Source organism: Heterocephalus glaber, unplaced genomic scaffold (genome assembly GCF_053883595.1).
Source record: "Heterocephalus glaber isolate CG9 unplaced genomic scaffold, H.glaber_assembly_v1.0 deba00000594, whole genome shotgun sequence".
In the NCBI taxonomy this organism is placed as follows: Eukaryota; Metazoa; Chordata; class Mammalia; order Rodentia; family Bathyergidae; genus Heterocephalus; species Heterocephalus glaber.
In genome coordinates this window covers 6,603,363-6,611,549 of record NW_028258151.1, presented here as the reverse complement: position 1 = coordinate 6,611,549, position 8,187 = coordinate 6,603,363, and the positions used below count along the sequence as shown (strand labels likewise).

Below are 8,187 nucleotides of genomic sequence, written 5' to 3'. Positions count from 1 at the left end.
CTTGTAATATTCAAAGCCAAGAATTTGTTCTAATGTTTTGCCTGGCAGTGGTTTTCAGTATGTTTCTAGTGTATGCCTGGATTTCATTTAATAGGAAAGAAAAACATGACTTAGGTGATGTGTTTTTCATGACCACAAATGTCCATGTACCTTGCATCCCTGGCCTTCCTAAGATATGGCTGTTTGGATCCCATCTCTGAGACATCATTTGTTAAGTGACTGCCATTCAAGTGACTGCCATATCACTGCCATGGTGATTGTTGAAAAATGGAGCAAATGTAAACTCTTGATGGTTCCAGTGGAAACCAACTTTGAGCAGTGAAGATAAAATGAAAACAGTTCTCATATATCCTCCAATCTCTCATTAAAACAAACCTCACCATGATAGGCACAGAGATTGAGAACTGAATTATCTGAGCAAGAAAGAAGAGCATGTTTCTACCAAATGTAATGCTGATGGCCAAGACTTCCACATCAACTCCTCCTTCACAATGATGGAGAACCAGATCAGCAGAGCAGCTCTTCAGCATTGGCTGGGTCTCCACATTTTTGTGCTTCAGGGCTGTCCCTGGTTGGATGGAGTCACAGCCTTGTGCAGTGCACACAGTACTGAAGATGTACACACAGCATTGCAATTTCCTTCTCTGGACATTGGCCTCTTTTGGAAGATGAATGTGTTTTGATAGAATAAATCATATGTAACAATATGGATCATTGTATGCTAAGTCTTTCTGTCTCTTCACATGGACACACACATATACACACTCACACACATCAAGGTGTTATTTGATGTGCACTAAATGGCTACTTGTATGACTTTTCCATCAAATAAATGTTATTGGAATTGGTAAACTTTATGTTTTTATCCACTTTCTATGGTTTTTTTTTTTTTTTTTTTTTTTTTTTTGGTACTGGGGACTGAACTCAGGACCTTGCACTTGCAAGGCAGGCACTGGAACCATTGAGCTAAATCCTCAGCCCTATCCACTTTCTATGGATCTATATCAGAACAAAAGAGCCAAAATACTTATTTTGTTTTCTTACGGTCTCCTTGTGATATCTTTCTCAATGCTTGATTTCACTTATCTTGTCTCTACAACAACTTTTAAATGCAAACCCTAAACAACTAGGAGGAGCTACAGTTCCATAATAAATGGTGGTCTGTACTGAGAATTTTAATATTCAGAAGCAGTTAAGAAAAAATATGACATGTAAAATTTAAGGTGCCGGATTTAATTTTACCTCTTTCTCAAATCTTACCAATTATGCATTCCATTCATAAAACAAATTCTGTCATTATTCTTGGTGATTAACATCTTGTAATTAAAAACATTTTGCTCTGCTTTCTAGATCTGCTCTTATTTCAGGTGCACTGATCCAGTGAAATTATACAGAATTAATTTTCGCTTGAGTAATTCACTATTGATAAAAGAAAATCTACTAGTTCATTTGGAAAAGTCAGATCAGATGCATACATTTTACATAATAGTCATTAGATAATTATCAATCCAAATTTATTTTTGGTCAATTTAACAAGTTACACATGATTTTAAAAAAGTATTGCAAAATTGCCAAAAAAACACTTTACTTGGTCTTTCAGGTATTGGGTACTGTGACTAATGATGCACAGTACTGGAGTGCATTAGACCAGTGGTGCTGAGGAGTGGGGAGGTCTTCGTTGTTGTTAGTGAACCTGTGGTGCGAGTGTGGGACCATGGCCTTAAAGATTAGCCACAATGGCTGAAAATGGTGATAATGAAAATCTAGATGCTCTGGAGGCCAAAATCTGTCATCAAATTGAGTATTACTTTGGAGACTTCAATTTGTCACAGAACAAATTTTAAAAGAACAGATAAAATTGGATGAAGGATGGGTACCCTTGGAAATAATGATAAAATTCAACAGGCTCAATCGCCTAACAACAGACTTTAATGTAATAGTTGAAGCCTTGAGTAAATCTAAAGCAGAACTCATGGAAATCAGTGAAGATAAAACTAAAATCAGAAGATCTCCAAACAAACCCCTTCCTGAAGGGACTGATGAGTATAAAAATGATGTAAAAAACAGATCTGTTTATATTAAAGGCTTCCCAACGGATGCAACCCTCAATGATATCAAAGAATGGTTAGAAGATAAAGGTCAAGTACTAAATATCCAGATGAGAAGAACATTACACAAAGCATTTAAGGGATCAATATTTGCTGTGTTTGATAACACTGAATCTGCTAAGAAGTTTGTAGAAACTCCGGGCCAAAAGTATAAAGACATAGACTTGCTAATACTTTCTAAGGAAGATTATTTTGCAAAGAAAAATGAAGAAAGAAAGCAAAATAAAGTGTAAGTTAAATTAAGAGCTAAACAAGAGCAAGAAGAAAAACAAGTTAGCAGAAGATGCTGAAATGAAATCTCTAGAAGAAAAGATTGGATGCTTGCTGAAGGTCTCAGCTGACTTAGATGATCAGACCTGTAGAGAAGATTTGCACATCCTTTTCTCAAATCATGGGTAATAAAATGGATAGATTTTGTCAGAGAAGCAAAAGAGGGAGTAATTCTATTTAAAGAAAAAGCCAAGGAAGCACTGGATAAACTCAAAGATGCAAACAATGGTAGCCTACAATTAAGGAACAAAGAAGTGACGTGGGAAGTACTGGAAGGAGAGGTGGAGAAAGAAGCTTTGAAAAAAACCATAGAAGATCAACAAGAATCCCTAAACAAATGGAAATCAAAAGGTCACAGATTTAAAGGGAAAGGAAAAGGAAATAAAGCTGTCCAGGCTGGATCTGCTAAAGGAAAAGTACAGTTTCAGGGCAAGAAAACAAGACTTTGATAGTGATGAAGGACATGATGAAAATGGTGCAGCTGGGCCAGTGAAAGGAGCAAGAGAAGAAACAGACAAAGAAGAACCTGCATCAAAACAACAGAAAACAGAAAATGGTGCCGGAGACCACTAGTTTAGTAACCAATTTATTTTTATTCATCTTAGATTTTAAGCTGCTTTTTGTCTTTGGAGGCTTTTAAAAAGAAAACCGAATTAGGTCCACTTCAATGTCCACCTGTAAAAAAGGACAATTATTTTGTTGTTGTTTTAACTTGTGTTTTTGTTGTTATCCACACACATTTTTTTAAAAAAATGTGTAGTTCTGTTTGTGTTCACATGACTCAAATACCAAAAGGAAGATTCTTCCACTAAATTGCCTTTGTAATATGAGAACGTATTAGTATAAAATAACAAAATATATACCACATAAAAAGAATTTTAAAAAATGCACAGTACTTAGATGGGGCAGATTTCATCTATACTACAAATGTATAGCAAAAAGAACTTATCATTATAAAAGCATTGATAATAAGACACTGCAGAAGTAGTTTTTATATAAAGAACTGTATTCATTACTTCTAAGAATAGACATTATGAATCTAGTTTCTCTACTTTCTCTAAATATACTCTTAGTGTGTTTATGCTGCTGGCACACATTACTGAGACTGGATCATTAATTTTAAAAACCAGAAGGGCTTTCCTCACAGTTCTGGAGGCTACCTAAGTCCAAGGCACTGGCGTGATTGGTGCCTGGTGAACGGTGCTTCCTCCTCCCCTGACGCTGCTGTGTCCTCACACCTTCCCTGATGAGTATTGTGCCTCCCATGCCGAAGGGACAGAGGGCAAGGGGAGGGGCCTAAGCTTGTTTCCTGCAGCTCTGTTATAAAAGACACCCATTCATGAGGATAAAACCCTCACAACTTAATTGTTTTCTAAATGTTCCTACCTCTCAACCCCACCAACATGCTTACGTCGTAACATGGGTTTTGTGGGACAGTCAGTACATAGCACGCACAACAGGATCATTCTGGACAGGGCCTTTGGGTTTGGCTTACCTGTTGTACAGTGGTACATAGTTGTGGTTATGGGTATAAATATACCTGACTTGGAATTATGTTTCTAGTACAGAATGGTATTGCAACAGTTATTATACTGTGTCCATACAACAGTCATAATATCTACTGTACATATCATTACTGTAAGACTAATTAGCATGGTCTTAAAATGGTCACTCTTTATACTATTATGATGCTATTAAATATTATTATCAAGGAATACAGTATGAAACAATAATTGGACTCCCTCTTTGGAGCATGTGCAATAAGATGATTCAATAACAACCAAAACAATGGAAAAATATTTATGATTACACTTGATTTCTAAGGACTTTGCCATTCTCAGTAAGTAATGTAAAAAATAGATAGTACAAGACAGGATTTGAGATTTTTCTTTATATTTTAATTAAGGGTTAGTGTCTACATGACAGACCACATTGTGGGAGGAAGACATTTGGGGCTTCATATCTACAGTGTTGTCAGAGAAGAATGGCAAAAGCCTTTCAAACTAACAAGGAACTCTCAAATTTATGATTTATTTACTATGGATTATATAAGACTCTAAATACCTTTGAGAATGGAATTGTAAAATAACATAACGTTACTGTAAGAAGAAATGTATCACTAACCTCAAGAATTGTGTTGTGCAACACTGCTGTTAAGAAACACAGATAGTTACTGAAATATAATTTAAAATCCAGATGCTCAGTCACATTAGTCCCATTTCCACTGTTCTCTAGTCACATCTGGTTAGCAACTACTGACATGCAAGGGACACAGTATAATAAAAATATTACAGAAATTTCTTTTAGACATGATGCTATCCAGGTCACTGTTTTTCAACCTTTTTTTTTTTTCGTCCCTTTAAAGAATCTTTTTGGAAACTGTGTTGTCTACTTACTACTAACCAGAAAATTTTAATGTCAAAGGCATGTTTTATGCACCCATGTTTTATACATAAAAATAAGAATGTCTCTCTACTTCTCTTGAGAATATACGACATAGTCCTAATGAAAGAGAAAGGAGCAAAAAACATTCTCTATGTGTTTATGTTCACCTTACTCAATTTTACCTTTCTAAACTTGCAAATAATTGTAACTAAAATGAATATGTTGAAGTAAATTTCAGAGAACATCAGGCTTTTTTGCAGTATTGCTTTATTAGAAATTACTGATCTGCAAAATTTGAGATAATAACCGTGACTACTGTGCTGTCTTCCTACCATCTTCTTGTGACTCTGTCAGCAGGAACAGGAGGTGACATGAGGCTGGTGGTACAAAGGCCAGAGGCAGTGAGATAGATTCTGTCTCTCATAGTTTCAAAGAGTGAAGATATTCCAGGTCACTGTCTTGGCATTCTGACCCCAAATCCTAGACTCTTTCTACTGAATTATACTACTTGGTACATCAACATGAAGTGATATGCTAGAAAGAGCTAACACCCACTCTCAAGAGCCGAATGAGAAATTTCATAGTTTACTGAGCCTATTGATCCACATTCATAGCTTGAGTGTAGTTGTAATGAGATTACACATTCCTCGGAAGTTTGAAAAAATCTACAAACCAGGAATTTTATGTTTTTCCAATATATCACTGTCACTTTCAGACACATTTTTTGAAAGAACGTAATTAACTTCTCAGATGCAACAGTCTTAATTCCAGAGACCCGTATTAAACCTCTAAAAATGAAGTAACTGAACAGACAATAAACTCAATTTCTTTCTAAACCCCAGGAACTGGTGAGGCAACTTTCTCTGACTCTATTTAACAAGGATCATGGAACACCATCACTAGCCGCATCCATTACTGTCTATAATTACAACTAACATACAATGCACTGATGCTATTTAATACTGAACTAGGCTTCAAAAAGATAAACTTGTGGGGAACACATTATTACTTAAACACTGGGACACATTTTCTGATCTGGGTCAGCAAATTGTCCAAGAAAACAGACACAAGACATTGGTCTGGCATGATATTATCTCCTGTCTTCTGCTAAACGAGCTTTCCTACAAAGGCACGGACGATTGCCTTAGTGTCCTTGGGTCTTCACATGTCCTGTGACTATCGCAGGATAGGATATACATATTGCGCTGTATCATGATGACTTTTGCTTTCATATTTTTCTCAAAAATGGTATTTTTAAAATTCAGAATTATGAAAAATGAGTAAGAATAAAAGAATGTAGTTTAGGGTGTTTACACTGCTGGTTTTTCTTTTCTTTTTCTTGGAGAATAAAAAGATACTTAGTGTTTAATACTGAATAATAAATAATTTCTCAAAATATTTCCCTAACACGAATCATGAGAGAGTTGAAATTTGGAAAATAATTTTTTGAGAGAATACTAGTTTTGAAGCATTTTCTGCAATAAAATTTGTGTCTCATCAATTTTAAATATCTTTTCTCAATATTTAAGGTTATTTGGACTCTTGTTTCCCCCACCAGCTCTATGTGACTATTCTTACTTGTCATCTGGGCTTTCTCTTGATACCAATTTCCTGGAACTCTCCCCAGGACAAGCTGATCTTTCTTTTGTACAAACTGAAATACACAGTAGAAAGAACAGAATTCCTGTTCTACTTTTAGAAGTCAATGCTAATGTAATCATTTAAAATGATTTTTCTTTGGAAATTAATGTATCTAGATGTACTACTATCTCCCTAATTTCTTTCATAATTCTTGCCAAGAACCATTATTTGGAGTGGCTGTTACTCAACAATTCAGGCTTTTCCACTTCGAATACTTTTTAGATGATCCCTAATTATATCTACTTGCCAGCTATGGCACAAAACCTATGTGAGTCAGTGCTGTAAATAGTTCTCTGTAAAATGCCTCATTATTTCTTCATCATTACAATCTGTTCTTGGCTCTTGGTTCTTCCCCTTTTCCTACCTGAAAGAAAATGGATGGCTTGGATTCTAAGATGCTCATATCGATTTTAGAATATTTATTCTTCCTCTATGGCACATAAATTAATTGTGTTATACAATTGATGGTACACTGGATTTGCTGAAGCACAGTATATTCTATTCAAGCTCCTTTGAACACATCAATTTCTCTCCCTTCTCTTTCACATTTGCCCACTCCTGAGCCTTTCTTTCCTCCCTCCAGTCTCTGCAGAAATATACCTATTCTACATGCTTTCTACACAGACACCTTGAAAATATTTGTCTGTACTCATTTCCTCTATTAAGTCTCAAATGCTCATTTGCATCTTACCTGAAATTTTCATGATTTTATTACATTCAGGTTTAAAATAAAGCTTCTGTCATTCTTCCTTTATCAACAGCACATCATAGCTATCCTAGAAGTAAACCTCTCTCTTCCTCTTCTAAATGTTTTCTCCATGCAAATTACTCAGGCTCAAAACCATAGAGATAAATTCAGTGTCCCATCCTTTTATGCACATATGGTATCAGATTAACTGCACTTTCTTTTTCATTTCCACTGCCTTGTTTCAGATCAGGCCCCCACTTACAAGGAAAATCATCTAAGACACCATTTTTCTGTTTCTCCTCAATTTAACCTGTGCTTCATGTAATTTTTAAGTCAATCCTTTTATAGAGGCAGTCTGTGTGAGTTCATTCTCTTCAAAGACTTTCAGTAATTCTGTTACCCAAAGAGTAAAGTCTTATTTATGAGTAGTACTGAACGAATACATCAACATTTGTTTACCAATCATAGACTCAGTGGAAAGAAAAACACCAAATAGCATAAAATGCTTCCTCAAACCTTTGTTAAGACACTGCAATGTGAAAGAACAGCTCCAAGATAAGATGCATTAAGTCGGGAGGTGAAAAATTAGTGAGTGTGACACTGAGTTCTGGTTGCTTCTAGAGTTGACGCTGTTCACATTCTCAGAAGACGTAGGGAGAGGAAGACTGTGTGAGACAGAGGACTGGACCATGAGGCCCAGACTGAGGTCACAGTTCAATGCTCAGTGGTTGGGTGCCTTAGGCAGTGGAGAAGAGCAGTTGAGGGCTAAACCTTCAGAGAGTGAAAGGAGAGATTATGGTCTCACAGGAGATTTCACTGAATGTAATCACAGTCAATGAATAAGACAATTATAACACATTACTCTCAAAAGAATTGTAAAGCTTTATGGCCAGGTAGCTGTTCTATATAGCCCATATTTCAGTGAGAAGAGATTTCTAGATCTAAACTGAGATATCGCTTTAATATCAATGTATCCATTTAGGGATTGTTTAGTGTGGTAATATAGCAGATTTCAGGGAAGAATTTTTTCAATATAAACTTTTGTGAAATAGGTTACATTTTTCTATTTACTAAGTAAAATAAGGCCATGTGATG

At 35.7% G+C, this 8,187-nt stretch overlaps 1 pseudogene; it reads left to right on the top strand.

The window, feature by feature from the left end:
- Nucleotides 1–1,679: 1,679 nt before the first annotated feature.
- Nucleotides 1,680–2,951, top strand: LOC101721105 (lupus La protein pseudogene; annotated as a pseudogene).
- Nucleotides 2,952–8,187: the final 5,236 nt, after the last annotated feature.